The 11,463-nt window shown below is 41.7% G+C and overlaps 1 long non-coding RNA gene across 1 annotated transcript; it reads left to right on the top strand.

The window, feature by feature from the left end:
* The first annotated feature begins 400 nt into the window (after nucleotides 1-400).
* Nucleotides 401-4,498, top strand: LOC135241198 (uncharacterized). Its single transcript, XR_010325929.1, has 2 exons — nucleotides 401-702; nucleotides 4,104-4,498. It is a non-coding gene; the product is annotated as an uncharacterized LOC135241198 (long non-coding RNA).
* The last annotated feature ends 6,965 nt before the right edge of the window (nucleotides 4,499-11,463 follow it).

Below are 11,463 nucleotides of genomic sequence, written 5' to 3' on the forward strand. Positions count from 1 at the left end.
CGTTCACCTTAAGCACACGCGCTATCACTGACCGCGTAAACTCACTGTAGTTTATCCCGTGGACAAAATATACTTAGGCTATTCCAGACCATAGCGCAGGATCTGTCTGTTTGCCACGGAAAGGAGGCTCGAGACCTGTCTTCGTTGTAATAAACCTACACGCTCCCTTCCTATACGCTTAGCGAGTGGCTAATCACAGCGCTTGGGCGAGGAGTTGGATGGCACTTCACATCCCCCGTGCCCAATCCATATGCCCAGTTCCGCACGCTCCTCGTCCAAATAGCCTAGCCGTCTCTCCCTCCGTGGCGCTTGTTTCATGTTGTCGAGGCTGCCGTTGCCGTGTGAAGACATGCTGGTTATTGCATAGCACGTGATCTAATCAGATCCCGGCGATTTTTTTTTGCCAGGGTGGAGGGTTTAGGTTTGTGTACATAAGGTCGTGTGCTCGGCTTCTTCTTTTTTTTTTCTGGAAGTGCACCGCTCCGCCTCCTCTCTTCGCAACATTGACGCAATGTATAAATACTGGAACAAAAGGACAACTTCCTTGAAGCTTTGCTGAAACTGCATTAAAAAAAGAGGCGCGAGGCGTCATTGTCAGGTAGATGGAAGTCTTGAACTGGAATATAAATTTGCCTTTTGAAGAGGCGGACCGACGTGCACATTCGAATAGTGCAGCGCTTTCCAGGTTTCCCTAGCGCTCAAGTAAGTGTCATTAACTGTTCTTTTTCCCTTTCGCTGTCTTGATATTCTGTCTTCATTTTATTTATCCATTCGTCTAAACTGAAGAGGCGCTGCTCGGTCCTCCCCTGTTCAATAGAAACTGGAATTTTCGGCAGACTTCATTGTATACGGATTTTCATATCTGAATATTAAAGTTGTTGAGAAATATTTCCCTGGCAGTGAATAACACGGGGCTATCGTGTAGATAAAAAACACTGCAGCTTTAAGAGATGAATAACGAACACACTGTGCATACAGTTGTAACGGACAAAAAAGCGTGAAATGTTATGCAACTGAACGTGTTTAATATTAAGTTGACCCTGTAATTTATTTATAACTTGTGCACATTTTGAAAGTGCACAATCTTATATCGCCGCGATTTTTTCACTAGTGTTTGCTGCTTTGTTCTACTATTACGGAATTAAACATGGTTTATAGATGCATTTCACTGTAACGTCATGTCTGTATAGAACGACTAGGCTATATATCTGGGCATCGACAGGTCCTAAAGCGTATCACTCTGAAACTGTTTGTAACACGGTCGCTGGGTGCCGGCTTTGCGTGATAGGCTAGTGTGCGCGATTAGCAATCGTGCTGCCGCTCCAAATTAATTCAGGGTAAATATTGTGCGCCGTAAATGAATCAACTTTAATACACTGCGCATTTACCATCTTTGTGACGGTGCATACGGCGCAGGCGAAGACACGTCGCCCCTCGGTGTCTATCAGGCTTTCTCGCGTTGGTATTTTCACAATGTGAACAAAGGACCACGGATAGGCTACTTGAGCTTAGTGGAGAGCGGCAGTGTAAAGCAGGCTCTCTGTTTACAATAATAACAGGATCGTTATGACGTCGCGTAATAGACAGCAGCCTCCACCAGAGGAAAACTTCTGAAGCATCAGCAACATGCTAAATTTGGAAAGGGGGTTACATCATCGAAGTAAAGTCACTAGGGGGGCGGGACTTCCGTTTGAGTTGGAGCGCAGAGTTGATGGTGCGAAAAAGCGGCTGTTGTTCTCCAAGTTGGCCGGCCTGTGTTGGCTGATTGCTGGATTAAAAGCGGAGGTGGGATCCTTTTGAAGCATGTCATCCGGGCATCTAATGCACTGAAGGTTATTTATATTTTCGACACGTGGCACATTTACCTTTGTAAGGTACAAAGCCCACTGTTTAAAAATCATCACTAAAGCGAACACCAGCAAGTTTATTGGTTTCAATTAAGACTGTTTTCTGTAGACTTGTGTTCTGCAACTTTTTATTTAATAAAACTGCACAAAAATGTTTTTTAATGTAAGGTTGCCACCTCTCCAAATTTTTTTTTTCCAAAAAGGCTGATTTCCATGACTACATTGCTGAGCGGAACCGTTTTAGAAATAATGTTCATATTGAACATATTCGATCATAATTGTGTCATAATTATTACAATTGCTTATACAATAAACTACGTTATTTCACAATATTTACCAAAAAAAAAAAAACAACTACCGTGGATGAATTGCGTCAATTGGGAGATTTGTCGAACGTGCAACGTTCAATTTGGAAAATATTTGGAAAAACATATTCGACAAACTCATTTACGATATTTAGTCATAAAATGCTGTGTTATTGAGATAAAGTAGTACGTTTAGAAAATGATTTGAGTATTTTGTTCTGAACTAGTCAGATCAGGACAAGAGGAACAACCCATAACGGCTTGTACACCTAATAATTTATTCCAAGATCACGTGTCCATTCTAATTGATGCCAGAATTTAGAAAGATTTGCTATGTAGCATAAAAATTGTGTATGGTAAACAGCCGGCTTGCCATGGGTTACATAATCGATTTCTTTTTCTGTAGGTTACATAAAGCATGGCATCTAGATTAGAGGGCGTCGCGCGATGACGGCGCTCTTGTAGGGAAAAGCAGAGGTAATCTTGCATACGCCTGCTTAGTAGAGGACATTTGTTGTTAGTGACAAAAAACACGACTAAATAGTGTAAAATATTGCGTACATTTTAGGTCCTAGGCCTAGGTCTTGCACATCTTTAGACCTATTCAAGTCCCGTCTCTAAACTCCAGGTCAAGCGCGCCAGCAATCCACGCTCGTGCAGTTGGGACGGTTGCGATTTGCATTTAGCCAGCCTGGTTGTTTTTCTGTCCTGAACCTCCGAAAAGTCGTCCTCGAATTCGAGCGTCTTTCGGATGAATTAACAAGTGAAAAGTTAGGGAACTAGAGCGATATATTAAATGTTTTAATATAGATTGAAGCATGTCCTGTGGAGTATAATCACAGGTATCCTGAAAAAGTAAGTTGTGCGTATTAGCCATTGCGCATGTTAATTTGATATACAGATTTAAAATAATGGTGAATGCAGACATTTCGTATTAATGTATGTATGCGTAGTAGTAGCAGCAGTATAGTAGCAGTAGGCCTAGTTGTCGCAGCAGCGGTAAAATTGTAATTTCCATGTGTCCGATTGGCCGATTGACAGTGAGGAACGACTGACAAAAATGAGGCATTGCATGTGACACGAGACAGATTAAATGCTTTTAGAGCCGTGTTGTGCTGTGTTTTATGAGCATTATTGGTGTTTCTTTATTGAAACCATAAAGGGAGTACAGGCTTTGGCCTTCTGATGGGGTGTGTGAAAACTAGGCTAATTAGGACTGAGGACGCGCGGACATAACACAATTTTCCCTTTAATGTCAGTGCACGTGTGTTTTCGTGGAACACAACTGAATTTCGTATGGATTTTGTGATTATGCCCACAATGTCATGTATTTAGCTCACAAAGCTCGTTGCCAGCGAAGCATTTTGAACTTCATAATAAGATACAAGTGAAAATCGGTAAAGTTAAATATTAATCTTGAATCATTGGCATGAGCTATATTTAATCTTGCCCCACTTGATTCCTTTAAAAATATTTTTAAATTGAATTAGTTTTCCTCGTAGTTTTAAATTACACGCAACGAAGAAGGAACTTTTATTTAGAGTGACTGATGTGGCAAACATGTGCTCAATAATCAGACCTTCGGATCTATGTAGGGAGCTTGTCAGGTGATCGGCACAAACAGCGAAAGTAAACAATGTCATAGCTCACAAAGGAAAACATTGTTGAGATAAAGGCGGAACAACCGTGGTGCAGGACAACAGCGACCGAATGAAATATTAAACGGCGACGAGAAGCGTTCAGTGAAAGCTACGAACGCTTTAAGTATTTATTTAATTATTTATCTGTCTCGTTAAACAACAACAGAGAGAGTCTCTTTTTAACGGGGGTCTGAGTTTTTGGTTGCTGACAGGACATTGTTTGTTTGTTTTTTTGTTTTTTGGCTGAGGTTAAGCTTGTGTCCAGTACACTTAAAACTGTAACAAAGGGCTGTTGTTTGTAACCTCCGCAGGCTGACTTCAGACATCGGGCTTAAAAGTTGCTCAACACGTCCATCAACTCCAGGTGAGCGTGTCACCTGGGAGGGTGTGGCAGGCTTTTCTGCTGGCAGGTATGGTGAAACGGGAGGGGCCGGATTCACCTCTCGCTCTCGGAGGTGTCTTCTGAAAAAGGGGAGAGGTCATGTGGTCAGCCCAGTCAGTTCGCATGTTGGATGTCTTCAGTCTCCCACGGGAAGATGAGGTTTATACTCTCTATGATTTTTCAGGTGAGTAAAATAGTCGTTTTTTTCTTTGGGGGAAGGGGGGGGGGGGGGGGCGGGAGCAGCAAAGATTGCCCTGCTGTGTATAAAATGAGTCGTGACAGTTTTGTTTCGTATGTTTGTTTCACCAAAAAAAAAAAAGAAAACATTATTGGAAACCTCTTGGAACAGTTTTGTGTGCGCAAGATTCCACGACTGTTAGCAGCATAACGTCGTTAGCTCACTGTCGAGGCAGGCACGTCGCCTTGCTTGAGAAATAAAGATGTTCGACGGCAGGGATTCGGTCTGGCTGCTGAGTGAAAACAACGCTGCATGCAGGGTTCCACGTGGTTTTTTTTTTCCCTGAAAGAAAGCGTAAGATCATCCACAGCTTCTGAAGTTGCCTGTGCCCAGGAACCCCTGGAGTAAGGAATGGGGGGCGTTACATTGTGTGGCTCACTGTTCGTGTGTGTGTGTTTCAGTGCCACTCTCCTTTGAATTAATTTTGAATGAAGTCATTTGGATTGCAAAATCAGCCTTATATTCCAAGTCTGTTTTAAATACCACAACTGCACAATAGTGCAATGGTTTTTTTTTGTTTTTTTGTTTCGTCTGTCATTAGCTTAAATGTAAAATGTGACATATGGGGACTTCCTGTAGGGGAGGAAAAGGGTAAAACTGGGGAAAAAAATAACTTAAACATTCCAAGGATATATACATAAGCCTTTAAGAGCTATTTATTTGCTCATTACAACTACACGTTTTCTGATTAATTCTTTAAAATCAATATTCAGTTAAAAATAGCTACACATTTTACATAGTTTCCCCCCTTTGTCTGTTACATTACAGGCATTTAGCTTATCCAGAGCAACTTGCACAACTTAAAAAAAATTTTTTTACATTGCATCCATTTGTACAGCTGGATTTATTCCGATGCCATGCAGGCTCAGTACCTTGCTCATGGGTACAGCGGCAGTGTTCCAACCAGGAATCGAACCCGTTACAGGACCAGGTTACAGGACCAGCTCCTTACCCATTATACTACGCTGCTGTACCCACATGCAGTCAGCCTTCCAGGTGAAGCGTGCACCGCTGGTTCACTCTTCCCAGTGCCATTGGCCTGTTCCACTGTTCACAGACTTTCATCAGCTGTACTTTTGATGGAACAGCGGTTACTGTGTTTCACCGCTGCGGAATATAGATCTATAGAGTCTGGCCCGACCCCTCTGAAATGGGACGTGCATCTTTGCATTGTGTGCATGTTAAATGCAATAATTCTGCACATTGATTTGCAAAACGGGCACAAAATCATGAAGTCCTTTTGCAAGCTGGATCCGTCACCCTCCACATTTAACAGGATGAAATGCGTCACAACAACTGGTCAAAAAAAAAAAAAAAAAAAAATTTTTTAATGGCACCACAGGAGAACACATCACATGTAAACATTAAAAGCATAAGAGGACGAACTGCTAATCTGGCCTGTGGCTCATACAGGAATAGTGGATAGGACAGGAGGTCCTGGAGTCTTCAGCGGGCCGAAGCCATTTGCATGAGAGGGATATGCGTGTGAACGGCGAGCTAGTTGTGTGCCGTGAAAAAGGGTCAAAGGTTACTGTTGTGTTTTCAGGGTGACCTGCTTGCAACTATTGGCTATTGATAGATGTGTTGTCACCAAAGCGTGTGGGGTTGGGCTGCTATAGAGAGGGAAGTGTCTCTCTCACCCTAATGCCCCCCCGCCTCCACTCCCCTCACAGCATTGCAATGGTGCAGCTGCTGCAGATGTCGTTGGCAAGGGGACAGGAATGGGGAGGGGCTTACCCACACCATCAAGTGTGTTAAAGACCCCCCCCCCCCCCCTTCCAACCTTCTCTGTCGCCTCCTGCTTTGTGATCATAGCACTGTTTAACATTGTTCAAGTCCCCACAGGTCAGAAGCAGACTGTCACTTTCTCAATATGATTCCCCCCCCCCCAAGTCTCTTAAGATTTTAATCTGCAAATTCACTTCAGTTGAAGTGTTTTATTTTCTAAAAAAATGAGCTTTTCACCATCTTTTTGTGTCACTTACTAAAGAATCGACAGGAATAACTGAAATGTGTCAGAGGTGGATTTTTAACTAAATTAACTGAAGAGTTTAAATAATTTAGTGAACCAGAGGCTAGTGTTTGGCTTTGGCCTATGACTCCCCCCCTTGTTCACAGAGAGAGAACTTGAGTGGCTAGAAAAAAGTACATAGAATTTTAAAAAATTTTATATATAAGGACAAGATTAAATCATGTTTTCATACTTTGAGTTTGCTTTGGAAACTTTTGACATGGTTTTGAATGAGGCAATATTGGAGCCATTTAAATGGGATATTTGGGTAGATGTTTATTCAGTAAGGTAATATTAAATTTTTGTTTGTGTTCTTATTCATATATAATTGTAACTCAAACGGGTAAAAAACCTGGATCTTTAATTAGCTAAATAAATTAAAATCTGTCATGAAATGAGTATGAAATTCAGTAGCTTTCCTTTCTCCCCTTGTTTTGTTTTTCCCCCCTCCCTTTTAAATACCATTTGGGATGGCAAAACTCTGATGCCTAATTTGCTAGAACTAATCATATTGTGGGGGTAATAACCTCATAAACAGCTGCTTCCCTTAGCAGACACCAGCGAGAGTCTGGGGTTGCGTCTACAATGCTAAACTAAATGGAGCTAGCCACTAGCAGAGGAGTGGCGTATATCTCTCAGTTTACTAGCGACCTGCAAATGCACGGTTGCTGGCTACTTCCACTCTATCCTTGCGGGGGGAAGACGGCCAGTGCTGGCCACGGTGACCTTGTGACGTGGCCCAGAATCGGTGTCTAGCATTTGTAGTAATTCTACTGGTTTATTAGTAATTGTACTGTATTTATTTTGGCATTGTCCTCTCCTGAAGACATGAATTGCTTCCATTTTCTGTTTATTGAATTAAGAAATGGATTGTTTAATATAGGCTTGTTCGTCTGGCCAGTGCTAGGGGACCTAAACCTTATGTGTTGCGCCCCTAACCTAGACTGGGGACACAACAATAGTGTACATAAATAATCATCTCTCTCTCTTTCTCCACCCCCAAAGTTTATCTGTGTGACATTTTGGACTAAGTCTGTGCTTTCCTGCTTGTCCAGCATGCTATACTCGATAGCAGTCAAGTCCTCTGTGAACGGAGACGATCACTTTCCCCTGCAGCTCAGAGTGAGAGAGCTGTCGCTTCAGTCACAGGTGCCTTGCACTGTCTTTAAACTGAAAGTAGACTGGGCTGGGCTGGGCTGGGCAGGGCAGCCTTTTAAATGCACGCATCTGAAATGTCCATTTGCATGTATGTTTTACACGTGCCATACTCCTGTTTTAGTATGGTTTATGGAAATCCACCAATGGCTCAGCAATTTTGGTCATAGTTTGCTGATATATTTTGGTAGTAATTTGTAACAGTATTGCTGTAATTTGCCCATAAGTGATTGCAGTTCATATTCTGACTCTGCATGTGCCTGCTGTGGCCTCGGGTGCCAGTCCTTGTGTTAAAGCTTCGTGCACTTGGGGGTTAGGACGTGTGTGTGCTCTCCAAAACATATGGAGTACGTTGGAGCATTAGGACAAGCCTGCAGATATGATCACACAGTCCCAAATTAGGATAGAACAAAAAGTAGGCAACAGTTAAACAAATTTTTTTTTAACAATGTACAGCATTCAGTGCACACTAAACATATGTGCACTTGTGTTTTTATATTTGTTTTAGAGAGCACTTTACAACATTTACAGTGCTGTTTAAGGTGTGTTTTATCCCTGTAAATTAAAGCAGTTTTCATCCCTGGTTACAAGAGTGTTACTAAAACTCCCATTTCTGATTTATAAAGAGGCCACTGAATTGGCATATACATTATTGATGAGAAGATGCCTGTCAATCAACTCCTGTTGTCTGCCAGTCTCAACTCTTGATACCTGCATGCACTTGAGCAGCGTATGTACTAGTCATTGGGTGACCGGCTGGTTACTGTTTAACACATTAGGTTATGAATGTTCTCCATTTATTCTAAGCAACCAAAGAAGCACCTTTTTAAAAAAAAATGCCTGCACATCTGCTTCAAAAAAATATGTAACCAGTGTGTTGCTTTAAAGGTGTGGCATTTATAAAGTTGAGTCCACAAGACTGGTTTGCCCTTTCAATTTACAGACAGGACATGCAAACTGCTTTGGTTGTGTCTGAGGCAGGTGTGATGATAAGCTTTGAATGCTCTTGTTCTGAAGGCCTGGTTGTGGTAGGGCTAACTGCAGTATGTCTACCCCAACAGAGCGCTTGTGCATCGCTTGCTCGTGTAAAGGTGTAGACTTTTTCATTTCCCAAATCAAAGGGACCCATTCATAAAACCACTTGTCATCATTTTTAATGACTGACAGTGTGGTTACTGTCAGACACTAGCTGTGAGGGATTCATCCCAAATTTCTCCCAGTAGTTTCTCCCTCTGCTCCGGCAGGCCCTAACTGACAGGTTGGCTGCACTGATGTCATGGAATCCACTATTTTTGCACTATAAAAGCCTAAATTATGTTTTTACTTGTTAATTGTGTCAGTTTCATAGGTAGCAGATGTGAAAGGAGATCTTGTCCTGGCCTGAGCTGAATTATTTTAAGTGCTGTGATTCTGTCTATGTCTGTGTATGCAGCTGCTGCCTCTGTTTGTAGCCTGCTGTATGTGTGTGTGTGTGTGTGTGTGTGTGTGTGTGTGTGTGTGTGTATATATATATATATACACACACACTTATAGTTATGTGTGTGTGTGTGTATGTATGTATATTGAGTGATTGAATTTATTTGGTAATCATCAGAAAAATACAAGGGGATGTTCATCAGGAACAAAGTAATAATGTTAAAAGCTATTAAGGCTAAGACAAACAAGCTAAAAAGCTTATTTCCATTGTGGTCCTTAATAAGAGGGCAAGAGAAAAATAATGTGGAAATTTACCCTGCAACCAGAGGTCAACAATAAACGTCATATCCTACATTAATTTACCGTCTCAAAATACACATTACAGTTCAACGGTACCAGTCACAGCTACACTATACCATAAAAATCAACAGAATACAGCTTGGTCAGAAACTAGAAGACTATACAGAAATTCAAAAGTAATATAAAATAAAAATCAGCAATTACATTCAGTGAAACGTACCCCAGTTGAGCCACTTTTTAGTAACGACTTGAAGCTGCCTGCAACACTGATTTTCTTTTAGTTTCTTCAGAAGTTTATTCCACAGGCAGGCAAGAGTAGAGAAAGTATCTTTGCCCATACAGGACTTAAATCTGAAAGAGATGATATCAGTGTGTGTGTGTGTGTGTGTATACATGTAATATACACACGCACACTCGCGTACACTGCTATTCATATCACACACACACATGTCTTCATATCTCATTTTATGTCTCTGTTTGACCCATGACCTTGTATGAATTTACATAGCCAATAGTCCCCAAACCACCTCACACAATTGCCATCCACCTCCCAGATAATGTCCTGGGAATTAACATTATCGTACATGGCATTCACAACTACAATATATTTTTTGAAAACCGTTTTGAAGCTGAAAGTCATTCAAACCTGAAGCTGAATACATCACCGCAGACCATGCCAAAGGGACAAATGAAAGCAGTTTATTGGAATGGTGTAATTTGGAGGAAAAAATAATGCAAAGTTATTGCCACAGAACTAAGACTGGTAGTTTTTAAAGGGTACGAGACACCTTAATACAGAATCTGTCAGTCTGCTCTTGACTAATGCAACCTTGTGGTGAGTTTCTGGATAAAACTTTATGTATAAAAATATGTGTGCAGCTTCCCAGATCTGTAATTCCTGTATGCGTTTCGAAAGTCATGTTTTGGACACTAGTTCCGCCACTAAATAACGTTCTCTTGCTGTCCGTTTAGAGTTAAATTTCCGTGTCCTGCTGTCCCATCTGAAGTTGCGCTGTGCGACAGGATTATCGCCAAATCTTCATTTGACAGAGCCATTGTCAGTTTTTGACGGTTATGGAATAAGTCGAGCACTAATTTTGGAATGTCTACGTTTTAAACAAGTTGTAGTATGTTGCCCATCATTTCCGATAGATTTTGAAAGGGTAAAGACTATATCATTTTTGCCTTTTCACTGTCGCACATGGGTTCAGTCGCGCTTATAGCAGAGTTTCTGACTAATCTTTTTCTTTGTTCAGATCTGCTTTACTGCAGTAAAGAAGTGTTGAAAACCGTAGTCTGTGCCGGCTTTGGTTGTGGGCCAATATAATTAAGCTACCTGAACGAATAATTTCACGTCACCTCCAGACTGATAACACACAATCCATTGTGTAGACTTGAACTTGAACGTGACTCTGGGAGTGGAGAGAGAACGTTTCAGTGCTGCTATAGGCTACTGCACATAGACAGTTACATTGTGGCCTATTGTTTCCCTTAACATAAAGTGGGTGTGTTTAGACCTTAGACCTTACAGAACGGCAAACGAAGAGGACAGTAGCCTACTTTAAAATGGTTTACAATTATGCAGCGCTATCAGCTCAACACATGGTCTGGAGGCACGTCGCAAAGCGTTATCTCGAAAAAGCCGCGCCTCTTCATTGCTGAAGTCTCCGGCCTCCCCGTAGCCTATCGGTGAAAGTCGCTGCTTCCTTGCGCTCAGACATGACACCACGTCTGGCATTTTCATGAAAGAAACCCGAACTGAGAATGCAGGAATGAACCTAAACCTTAAGTTGAACCGTAATCAAAGCGGACATATAAGCGAAGTAACTATCTTGTCCACTCGTACAGACCAACATTAATTAAAATACGTGTAGGTTATTTATCACTTCCCTGTAGCTCAGTTCCCTTTTGTATCTGGCGAACTGTTCGTATTGTCCATATCGTTATCCTAATTTGGAAATGTGGGGGAAAAGTTACAAATGCCAAATGTAGCCTATATTTTCACCGAAACGATCGCTTAACGACATGGGCTATACATCAACCGATTAACAGTCTCCTTAGTTTTCATAATATAGAGCCATTTTGCACACGTCTGTAACTGACGAGCAGTTTCGTATAGTAGTCCCTGTCTGAGCAGAGCGGGTGTGGTTTGGGGGGCCTGCCTTTTTA

Source organism: Anguilla rostrata, chromosome 15 (genome assembly GCF_018555375.3).
Source record: "Anguilla rostrata isolate EN2019 chromosome 15, ASM1855537v3, whole genome shotgun sequence".
In the NCBI taxonomy this organism is placed as follows: domain Eukaryota; kingdom Metazoa; phylum Chordata; class Actinopteri; order Anguilliformes; family Anguillidae; genus Anguilla; species Anguilla rostrata.